Raw genomic sequence first — 12624 nt, 5'->3', positions numbered from 1 at the left:
TTTGCTAAGTAGCGGGTCGAGGTTTATCACTTTCATCTTCCACCTTGAAAGCCTATAAGCATCTGGGTCGATATTTTCAAATATTGGTTCATGCTTGCTTTTAAGAACCCTTTTCTTCCATATCCATCCTCTATTTACTTCTTTCACTTTCCCTTCCAATTTAGCCGAACCTATACATATTATTTTTATCCATAAACCATCATAGAACCATTATACATAGCTTTCGTCCTATTTTTCCATCAGCTTCATTTCAAAAGTGAATTGAACGATACTTTCTCGTAGACGATCGGGCAACTCAGCATACGACTCGACTCTCCCCAAGGCGGTTCGTATCAATGATGAACTTGTTCTACAATATATGATACGACCAAGTCCCAAAAACGCCAAGAGCTGACATGGATCCACTCAAGCTACCTCTAGGTCTGATAACCTGAGCTCGGGCTAAGAGTTTAAAGACGCAACAACAACCTTAGTTGATAGAGTTTGTGACATGATCCTACTCGGTTGAATGAGTCGAGTCTACGTAAGTTTCCTGATCGTCTACGAGAAGTGTCGTTCGGTGTTGAGACAATGAGGTATTTTAGCTAAAATATTGAAAATAGGTTCAAAAAGGCTAGAAGGTGGGATGGGATGATTCAGCTTAATAAATACAATGGTTGAAAGGTAATTGGATGGACTTGGTTTAACATGAAAATAAGATAGCTAAGATAATTGATGGAGATGAACAATAGTACTTAAGTGTCAAGAGTGATTCGATACTATATCGAGTATCACCCCGAGTCTTATTTGGCTTAAGGTGAAGGATGGTTGGTAGATGGATAAGAGAACGCCACACCAAAAAATGGTGATAAGTTCAGAAAAAGAGTTTGGTTGACGCCACTAGCACGCTAAATAAGTCGCTCGACACTCGTATGAAATTTGAGAGGAAGTTAACCTCATAGAAACAATGTTTTATTTAATAATTTGGCAAAAGTCCTTTACAAGCTAAAATGAGCCAAAATTTATAGGCAATACATAGGCTAGACGAATAGGCTCTTAAGGTAACTAAATAGTTGCTGAAAATTCCAAAATTCCTTAGGAAGTTTCCTTGAAGTTTCTTGTGCATAGAGAATGGCAATGGGCAGCTTCTAGATACCTTAATTCAGTTGGAAAATTAAATGGAATAATTGGGAGATAAAATGCATTGGATTGGATCGGCCTAGTTGCTTGAATGACCTCAATTGTGCTGCTTAGTTCAGCTGAATGTTAATGGGAGTTTATGAGCTCTTTAGTTCAGCTGAATGTTAATGGGAGTTTATGAGCTGCTTAGGGCACATTACGGCTCTTGAAGTGTGAACAAGCTAAGTTGAATGGTCACTTGAGTGTGAACAAGCAAAACCGAATAGCCTTTGGTGTGAAATAAATAACTGGCTAGTGTGAAACTGATAAGAACCTGGTCGTATCATGTTTCGGCTCAATTCGACAACATCGAGCATGGCCTAAGCTCAAGGCACAATGAAGCCTGAATTTAATTCAACAAGCTCAATTCAGCTCATTTCCAGCTCAATAAGCTCATATGCTCATTCAACGAGATTAACTCAGCTTAAATAAGCTCATTTGAGCTCAATTTAATTTCTTTCCAGCTTGTTCTTTTATCATTCAAATAAATTCAGTATTAGTTTTATTTATTTATTTAATTTGGTACAGCTCAAATAATTATTATTTGTTTTGTGTTTAAAATCTGGACATTTTAATTAAATTTAAATGTGTCTTAGTTTGTTGCATATTTTAAGTTGTCTAAGCTAGGACAAATTTATTTCTTGTTAAAGTGTCCAGCCAATATTAATGTGCCTTAGTTCATACATGTCTTTATTGTGTTTTAAGTTCTAGCCGAATTAATAAGTGGGTTAATGCAGCTGGATTAATTTGCCTTAATTCTATTTAATGTGTCCTTGAATTGTTTTGCAGCTAAATGCAAGCAAGGGAGCTGATCCAAGATACATGCTTAAAGTTCATGAATAATTAGCTCATTAATTCAGCCAATGTACCAGCACATACATGCATCAAAAGTAGGGGCTGAATCAGTTAAATGCCGATTTGCCCATTTATGTGCTCAAGATGCCATTAAGAATAAATTAAAGGATATGCATGGCACCTTCACCTTCAAGAACGTCCAAGGGGGGAATTGGCACATAAATTGAGCACATTGAATGAATAATGTGCATGCACAAAGGGGAGAACGAATCTACAAGGTACATGTTACCATTCATGAACCAACCCATCATTAAAGCTTCCATTAAGAGAGATGCATGTCCAATGCAACTAGCATTTGGCCAAGGGGGATTAAAGGGATCTTAAAGGCTGGACATTCGTGGACTTAAGGATTCATTATGGCTAAGCATGCATGCACAAACCAAGGGGGAAGAAAGTGTCCATTCGGCTTGTGCATGAACTTGCTGAATTCATGAACCATTTTTAATATATAAGTGTGAACATTTTTATTATTGTGTGAAAACATAGATGCCGAATTTGAGTAGTCATCTTTGTGTCTATAAATATCTCTCTTGTAAACATTTTTGGGTTAGACAACTTTTTGATGAATTTTGTAATTATCATATTACTTTGTGAGTGTTCATACTCTCATTGTTCTTCATAAACTGAGTTGACTTATCAAGCAACCCTTGTGGCGTCAATTCCATTTATTTCTTAAACTTATCACTTGTTTTCAAGTGTGGTGTTCTACATACTGAGGTTCCTATCTTCATAGGTAGCGGGTCGAGGTTTATCATCAAACTATCATTACCATTCTTCCCATTCCCTTTCATCATCCTAAGTGCCTATTTTGAGACTCGGGTCAACACTCGCTATTGTTGGTTCATTCTCTGGACTTAGCCACTTATTCCCATCCACCATCCTTCCATTTCGCCCATTCAGCCAACTACTTCATTTACCAAATTCCTTAGCCTAATTTCATCCGCCATTCTTCTAAGCCATTTTTAAACTTCTTGTTTAAGCTGACTTTCTATCCATTTTTAGCCTTCTTCGAAACAAGTCACAACTTACCCAATTTATCGATCGGGAAAATATTACAACTCGAATCATCATCGAGTTGAGTTCGTATCAGAAACCTTTTAGTTTGCCTTGGGCAGCTAATTGGCCATCTTGGAGAGTTGAAAAGCTTGGCTGAGTTGTTACTTGGGAGACACCAAGGATTAGCACACCTTCATTAATCCTTCCATGCACCTATGCCGTCCTAGGGAGAGTGTACCTGTACTAATGAAATCAGCAAATTAAATTCCTTTTGGACATATTAATTCGGCTGCACGAACACATTAAACCTGCACCATAAATTTGGCCAAACATATTTAAGCCTTATAATAGATTAAGTCACATTAAAAACTTGCAATTAATTAACTACTTAATTAGACATAATTAAAACACTTAATTAATTATATTGTCCAGTTCATGATAAATTAATTACTAAAACTAAATAACTAATTTAACTAAAGACACATTAAGTATTTTATTCCAGCATAATAAACGCAAGAATTAAAAATAGAGATGGGCTCAATCGAGCTAAGTTGAGTTGAACTCAGCTCTTGGAGCTGGATATGAGCTAAGGTTGACTTGCAAGAGATTGCAAGGAGCCTTTAATGAGCTGGCCTGATCTTTTCCTTTGGCATGGAGCTCGTTCTCATTCCAAAGTTGAGCAAACAAAGCTAAAATAGCTTCTTGAAGGAACTTAGCTCGTGCTCGAGTTATAGGTCCTTTGGGAACTTTGATTGGATCAGGACTAGGGTTTGCTATGCCATGGAGTGTGGCACATTAGTTTGGGGCAAAACTGTTGCTGGCCTTCTTGAAAGCTCTTGGACTAGAAGCCGAGCAAACCTTGCAACCTCCTTCAAGCTCAACCAGCTCAATCTTAGCTCAATAAGCTAATTTTTAGTTCACTTTAGCTTGCGTTATTATGCTGGAATAAGATACTTAATTTTCATGCATATTTTAGTAGCTGGAATAAATTATTAAGTTAGTTAATTTAGCTAAGTTCAGCTAAAATAAATTAAATATCATTTAAATGTGTCTAAATTCTGATCATTTTAATTAGCTTAAATATGTCTTAGTTAGTACATAATTTTAATGTGTCAAGTTTAGGACAAATTTAATTGTTGTTACTAATTAATTTGTCCAGCCAAAAAATGGTCTTGATTGTTATTTAATTTGTCCGGCTGAATTGAAGCTCATTTAAACTGTATTAAGCTACTGCCAATTCAATATGTCTGAAACTATTTTAATTTGTTATTTTAATGTGCAAGTACATACATGAATCGGCAATAAAGGGCTGATGGTTATTTTTCATGTGGCTGCTCGTATAGCTCAATGGACCTTGAGTGAATAAATCCAGCTATAGCCTTTTAATCTCTCCATGTGACTCATTGAAAATCCACAAGCCACAACTCTTCAACGCATTTGGCTAAATAGTTGCTGTCCATTGGAGTATCCCAAGCTTAATTGTAAATGCCCCAAGGCTATTCAGCTAACCGAAGCAGCTCCTAAACTTCATGCATCCACTTTGGCCAAATATACCAAGAGATTTTTAGCTCATCATTAATTCTCAGCTGGCTAGGAAGCTTCAACAAGGAAACTTCATGGAATTTTCCAGCTCATTTGAGCTGAATAGGAGTTGACCGTTTAGCTACTAAAGGGCCATTCGACTATCCCATACTTTTAGCTATAAATAGATGCTTTTAGCTTATTGTAAAGGACTTTTGCCATTTTTATGTTTGAAACTAAGTATTTTGTGAGATTAAATTCTCTCAATTTCGTCCAAAGACTCTGTTGACTTATCTACGTAGCTAGTGGCGTTAACTTAGTTCTTTTAAACCGAACTCATCACATCACCTTAGCTGTGTGGTGTTTGGATCCTTATACCAAGGTTCCTATCTCCTATAGATTGTGGGTCGAGGTTTCTATCCTTTTTTCACCAAGTCATCTTAAGAACGTTTAAGTTTCGGGTCAGCACTTTATTATAGTGTTGGTTCACTCTTGTTCTTAAGTTTCTCTCGATTCCATTTTCCCATCGAAACCAAAACCTTTACATCATCTGATACGAGCATGCCTCGCAAACTTTATCAAACAAGTCTGTCAAGCCGAGCATTGACATGTTGGCAAGCTGATCCCAGCTCATTTCCAGTTCCACGAGCTCCGTCCAGCTCAAATCCAGCTTATTCGAGCTCAATCCAACTTGTTTGAGCTAAACTGAGCTCACTTCTAGCTTATATTCAGCTCACGAGCTAAATCTTAGCTCAACTTCAGCTTAGTAGTATAATCTTAGCTCAACTTTAGCTCACGAGCTAAAGCTTAGCTCATTTTAGTTTAAACTCTATTTTTTCTTTAATGCATTAAATAAAAATTTGCACATATTTATTTAAGCATTAAACTTGTCTTATATTAATATTTGTTATTAATATGTCATAGTCATTACATAAATTGATTATGTTCACATAGCCGAATTAATGCATGACATTAATGTGTTCACATCATGCCGAATATATGAGTGTTCATGAGATGTCTTAATGACTTGTTTATTTCATGTAGGTACATCCCTTTGGACGGCACATGCATGTAAGGAATTAATGCAAGGTGAATGCATAGAAAGGTTCAATGGACAGCAATCAAGAGGCATATGCATGTTCATGATGGTCATTCATGATGCGACCTCGGTTTAGTAGTTGAACCCGAGTCGTTTAGTTCCCGATCGTAAACGAAGAAGTAGAATAGACGAGAAGAAAATAGAATATAATTGAGTTTCAAGAAGTAAAGTAAGTCCGTGCAAAGTTGGATATGGATTTGGTTTAAGTCGAAATGGTATGACTAGAATGGTCGAGTTCGGTTTAAGATTAATTAGAAAATGGTATTTGGTTTTGGTACGTTTTGGTATTTGGGAATTGGTACTAAATGGTAAAGAATTTGGTACGAAAGGGTAATGGTTCAAAAAGGTCAAGAGTGAACCAACACTAAAGAAAAGTGTCGACCCGAAACTTATAGGACCAAATTGAGTTGGAAATGGTTGATAAGGACCTTGACCCGATACTTAGTAAAGTATGAACCAAAGGTATCAAAGGTGAACGCCACACTCGGGTTTTAGGAGTGATAAGTTCAGAAAAGACTCGGAAAGACGCCACTAAAAGCTTAGATAAGTCTTACGGGTCTCGAACGAAATTTGAGAGAAAATGCCTCACAAATTTGGCAGCAATTCGCTAATTAAAATGTCAAAAGGTCCTTTACAAAGTAAAATTTCAGCTATTTATAAGCAACACCTAAGCTAGCCGAATGGTCACTTACATTCCTTAAAAATTAAGCAAATGAATCACTTAAATGAACTAGCTAGATTCGGCTGAACATGGAGCTCCATTAGACACCTTCTAGATGAAGCATTGGACTTGGAAAAACTTGGATGATGCATGGATAGCTAGGTTCGGCCAATGGGCATAAATTAGCTCATTTATGTTGCAACTTTTGGCTGAAAAGTGACCAGCAATTAAGAGGGTAATGAGCAGCCAATTCAAGTGTGAAAGCTCAACATTGAAAAGTCATGAAGTGTGAACACATGGAACCGAAAAGCCAAGATGCATCCAGCAAATGTGAAAGGATTAATTGACAGCTTTGGAGTTGGAAACATTAGCTCTCTTGACCGAATAGTCACCTAGGAATGCCAAATTCAGCTCACCAATTTGATGCATGTATCTCCAGGTTCATTGAATCTATTGTGCATGCACCAAGCTAAATGAATCTCCATATTCGGCTCACCTTGCTAAATGAACCCCCACATTCGGCCAACCTACATAAATAGGAAAAACTAAGATTAATGTGGTATTTAGCTGAACTAAATTAAGAATAAAAACAAGACACATTAGTTCGGTCAACAATGACACTAAAATCAGCTCATTAAATTCGGCAGCTTTAAAGCAATTTTAAATCATGTAATAAAACTTGACATATTAAGAACATGCAACAAACATATTAATAAGCTGTAATAAACTAATTAAATCGACTTAAATATTCAGCTATTAAATTAATGTCTAGTTGATATTGAGCTGAATTGAAGATGTTTGAGCTGAAGTTGAGCTAATTCGAGCTTATTGAGCTTGAAAGGAGCTGGAAACGAGCTAAATGAAGCTCCACAAAAATATAATTGAGCTACGTCCAGCTTGCAAACACGACGAGCCTCGCTTGTAGGCTGATGCAATGGCCGTTCCCAAGGGCGGGTCGTATCAATTCATGTACTTGAAGATTCATGGATCAAATTAATGATGGAACATGCATTGGACGGTTCATGTATTGATCATGTGTTCACACCTTGTGTTCTCACCATGATGACCATTCGGTTGGATGTTCACACACAAGAGTCCACTCAAGCTCCTTGTTCGCACCAAGTTTGATCCTTCATGAAGCCTCATTTAATTAAGCCACTCATGGTGAAACAACATGAATTAAAGGCTCCATTAAAGGAGTTAGCCGAATCTAGCCATGCATGCATGAAGAACATTTATCCAAGTACATCAATGCATATTCATGAAGCTAACCACTCACCTCCCATTCGGCCGAACATGGACAAGAACATCATTGGACATTTTTCTAGAAGTTTCATGTTTTAATTAGGTACATTACTTAATTGTTAAGTTCATGAATGGACTATTCGGCTAGCATAAGTACTAGTATAAATAGTTGGTTATTTTCAATTGTAAGAGACTTTTTGCCAAAATTTTTATTGAATTTAATCTTGTGAGAATTTTCTTATCTAAACTTTGTTTGAGACTTTGTTGACTTATCTACCTAGTAGTGGCGTCAACCCTGTTTCTTTCAAGCCTATACCAAGGTTCCTATCTTCATAGATAGTGGGTCGCGGTTTTATTGTTTTAACCATCCACCTTAAACCATAAGTTTTGGGTCATCACTTTTTAGTGTCGGTTCTACTTGTTCTTAAGCTACCCAATTCCATACCCTACGACCACCCTTGTCAAACATTAGCAACCAACACCACTCCATCCTTTATCGCCTAAGCCTTAAAGTTACGAACGAAACTTCTCGTTAAGACGATCGGGCAACTCAGCATACAACTCGACTCTTCCCGAGGCGGATCGTATCATCATCTTACCAACTTCTTTCTTAACCATACCAAATGCATAAAACCAACTTAACCATTTTGACCCTAATTTGATCTTTGAATTCCATAACTTAGCCAATTACCAACTTACCTTCATTCAACGAATGAGACTTCAGCATTAGATGATCAGGCAACAAAACGACTTGACTCATTAAACCGAGGCTAGATCATATCATTTGGTATTAGAGCTACCCAAAATGAGAATTTTAGATGTGCGAAACAGCACCAAATTAGGTTCATAAAATTTTTTATCAAAGTGTTCATCTTGTATTCAGCAAATTGTAAGTAAAAAAAGAGTTACATAAAAAAATCAAAGTTAAAAAAAGAAAAAAAATGTGTGTTGAGATTTTATGTTTCTATTCTTGTACACCCAATCAAGCAAGTTTGTTCTTCTATCTACTATCCTTATCTACCATCCCTAAAATGCCACACTTCAAACAGATTCTATTTTTCTTTCAGCCAACCCAACACTGAAAACAACATTATCCTTGTTAACTATTTGAAGCCGACCCTCTACACTAGAGATAAAGTCTCATCGAGTCTTATACGAAATCATAAGAGAAGAAATGAGCGAAAAAAGGCACGAGTGTGAGAGCACATTAGAGAAGAGGTAGAAGCCGAAAAGAGTGCAAACACGAGTGTAAGTGACATCTGTTCTTTCTTTTCGAGTGATCGTGAGATTTTTGCTAATACGCACTTGCCTCAGATGAGATTCGTGACGTAAGAATTTGCCCGATCGTAAATCGAGTAAGCTAGGGTATTTCAAAAGGGTTGATGGAAGAGAAAGGGGTTTTGGCTCAAATGGGTTGACAACGGATTGGTAAAAGTTTAATGAATATAAATTGGAAGTTCGATTAAAGTCCAAGCAAGAACTAACACAATATAAGTGTGTTAACCCATTACTTATATGAACACTTAATTCAATAAAAGATGGTATGGAAGTAAAGTTGGATATTGGTGTAGAACCTTGACCCACTATCAAAGTTTATAGGAACCTCAGTATACCTTAGAACGCCACACTTTGGAATCAAAGTGATAAGTTCAAAAAAAAAGATAGAATGACGCCACAAGGATTCTTGATAAGTCAAACTAGTCATTGGAGATGATTGAGAGTTGAAAACAAACTCACAAAGTTGATAAAATTCATAAAATGTTTATTAGCCATTACAAGAGGAAAACAACTCCTATTTATAGCTAAAGTCTAGCTAGCCGAATGGTCTTTCTTAGCCTTGAAGAATTCGGCTGGAAGGTGCTAGAATCACTCAAAGAAGTTTGCTTGAAGCTTCCCTTTGGCTGGTATATGAATGAACTTATCCATCTCCCTTAACAAGGTTCAGTCGAATGCTTGAGGAGAGAGGGAAGAGTGATTCGTGAGCTGAATAATCATGTAGCAATTTAAATGAAGCTAGGAAAAGTCAATAACCAGCTCCCTTGGTTCAGCAAAATGCTTAATGAGGAAGCATGCCCATTTAACTTCACTAGGCATCACTCTTAATTGTGGCTGCTGGAAATTAAATCCCCATGGCTATTGCTATTTACGAAAAGGCAGCAGTAAAGTGATGTTGATTCCTCTCTTCCCTAGGCCGAAACATGCTTGCATTTATTGCAAAATAAAGCAGCAATTAAGAAAGTTAAGGCACATTAAATTCGGTAGCAATTAATTGACCAAGACACCTTAAATTCGACTGGACAAGAATTAAAGAGAAACTAAAGACAAATTAAATATTCGGCTGGACATAAATTAATTTAGCAGCAATTTAATTTGTCTTAAAGAACATATTTAAAAGTTGTCTCAAGCTAGACATATTTAAAGGATGTCCTAATTTAGACTCATTTAAGTTGTAAAAAATTAAAATGTCCAGATTTTTAATTAATTAAATAAACAAACAGAAGCTAACTAATTTAACTAATTAGACTTTATTCCAGCAACTAAAGTGCATAAAAATAAATCGATTCAGCTCAATGAGCTTGCTTAAGGCGTCTTAAACTCCTGGAGTTGGTACGAGCTAAGTCAACGTGAACAACGTTGCAAATGGAGCTACTTGAGCTGGTCACTTGATGTTCAGCCATTCCTTCCATCCAAACTCGAGCAATGTAAATTGCTATAGCATCTTGGAACCTCTTGGCACGGGCTCAAGTAATTGGCCCCGATGGCAATTCCATAGTCTTCATGGGCGAGCTCACATCATCCTCCCCCTCTTCAAGGTGATTCATCCTTGAATAGTCACCTACATCAAAGGGAGAAAGGTGATGTGATCTGGCTCGGGTGATGGATTCGAATTCACGATGTGCCCGATCGTAGACGAGAAGAGTCGTTCATGTTTGGTCTCGGTAGTAGAAGTTAGGTGGATAGGCTTGGTTAAAGTGAATGGGTTTAAAGGAAGTAAAATGGAGGTGATAGGTTTGGCTAAAAAAACCAAAGATGGATGTTGGATAGGTGGTTCGGTTTTAGAGATAATAAGGAAGAAATAATGAAAGGTGAAAATGGATTAGTGAACTTAACGTCAGGAGCGGTTCAACACTAAAAAGTGTCACCCTGGTTCCTATATTGTTAAGGTGGAAAGATGGATAGTAGGATAGGTGAACGCCACACCAAGAATGGCGATAAGTTCAAACAAGATTGGTAGACGCCACTAGCACAACTAGATAAGTCTTCAAAACTTGTAGAGATATGAGAGCAAGCAACATGATACGATCAGCCTTGGGGTGAGTCGATGATACGACCATGCCCCGGGCACACTTTTGGATCAGCTCCCTAAGCATTGTTTGCAAATCCATGCGAGCTGAATTAGTTCAATTTCATTTCGTTAAGCTCCGTTTAGCTCGTTTCCAGCTCACTCGAGCTCAAGTCAACTCACTCAAGCTCAATTCAGCTCAATCTTAACCCAATGAGCTTATTTTTAGCTTTCTTTAGCTTGCATTTATTTTGCTGAAATAAACCATTTAATTTGTCATTAGTTAAATTAGTTGTTTATCTTAAGTTAGTTAATTTGTTAAAATCTGGACAAATAATTAATTAAGTGTTTTAATTATATCTAAATTAAATACTTAATTAATTATGATGTTTTAAATATGTCTAAAATTGTTAATATGTATGGCCAAATTTAATGTGCAAATTATTGAGTTCATATGCTGCTAATTTAATGTGTTTGAAATGCATTTAACTTGCTGATTTAATTTGCTGCAGGTTCATGAACGGATTGGTGCAATGTATGGGAGTGTGCATGCACAATTGAGGTTCAATGGATGGCATTTAAAGGAGCACATGCATTTGGGACGTTCATGCAAGAGGGAGTTGCCGAAAGTTCATGTATTTGAAGATTCATGGATCATAATTATGGGGGAAAATACATGGGACGTTTCATGCATGATTCATGCATTTTCAAGATGACCATTCAAGTATTTTAGGCACATTAATGCCTCATTCAGCCAAGGGAGATGTAGGATCATTAAAGAGCTGCACATTCATGGAATTATGGAGATTCTTCAAGGCTAAGGATGCATGAATGCATCAAGTGAAGCATCATGATGGTTCGGCCAATTCATGTACCATTTTCAAGCATGAACTGGATTTTAATGCTATTTGTGTGAACATGTTAAATACCTGTGTGAACAGAATTTAAGTTAGTGTGAACAACATAGATACCGAATATCAATAGGCATTTTAGGCTTATAAATAGCTTACTTGTTTATTGTAAAAGGTGACAGAATTTGATCAATTAAACTTAATAGAACTTTTGTTCTTGTGAGGTTACCTCCTCTCTTCTTTCGTTCGAGTCTCGAAGCGACTTAACTAGCTTGCTAGTGGTGTCAATCCGAACTCCATTGAACTTATCACCGAATCGGTGTGGCATTCAACCATCTTCCTATACCTTTGGTTCTTACCTCCATATAGGTAACGGGTCAAGGTCCGCTTCTATCCTTCATCAAAATTCACCTTAAGCAATATAAGACTCGGGGCAATACTTTTTAGTATTGAATCATTCTTAAAGTTTGAGTTCTTTATCCATTTCCATTTATCTATCATCTTTGTAACTTAATTCTTTGTTAAACCGAACCTATCTTTCATCAAACCAAAACCCATCCTTTGAACCCATTTTGCCTACCTTCCGCTTATAAAAATCATCTAACTCCATCTATCTACAAAATCGAACAAACTTCTCGTCAACGATCGGGCAATCAAGTGAATCGACTCAATCAACCGAGCCGGATCACATCATTTGGTATCAGATCTACTAAAACGAGGAGTACCGATGTTCGTATCAAGCTCGGAATAGGTTCGTAACGTAAAAAAAAGTCAAAAAATAAAAAAATTGAGTTGGAATTTAATTTTTTTTTTCTCTTCCTTGTATTTTGTTTACTATTGTATTAGATTTTAAAAAAAAAAGAAGAAATTCAGAAAAAAAAAGGAAAAAAAAGGAAAAAAAAGAAGTGACAAAAAAATCGAGTTAAAAAAAAGAAGAAAGAAAAAAAAGTGAAAA

The sequence above is a fragment of the Gossypium hirsutum genome, chromosome A08, assembly GCF_007990345.1.
Source record: "Gossypium hirsutum isolate 1008001.06 chromosome A08, Gossypium_hirsutum_v2.1, whole genome shotgun sequence".
NCBI lineage: Eukaryota > Viridiplantae > Streptophyta > Magnoliopsida > Malvales > Malvaceae > Gossypium > Gossypium hirsutum.
This window is presented reverse-complemented; position numbering follows the sequence as displayed.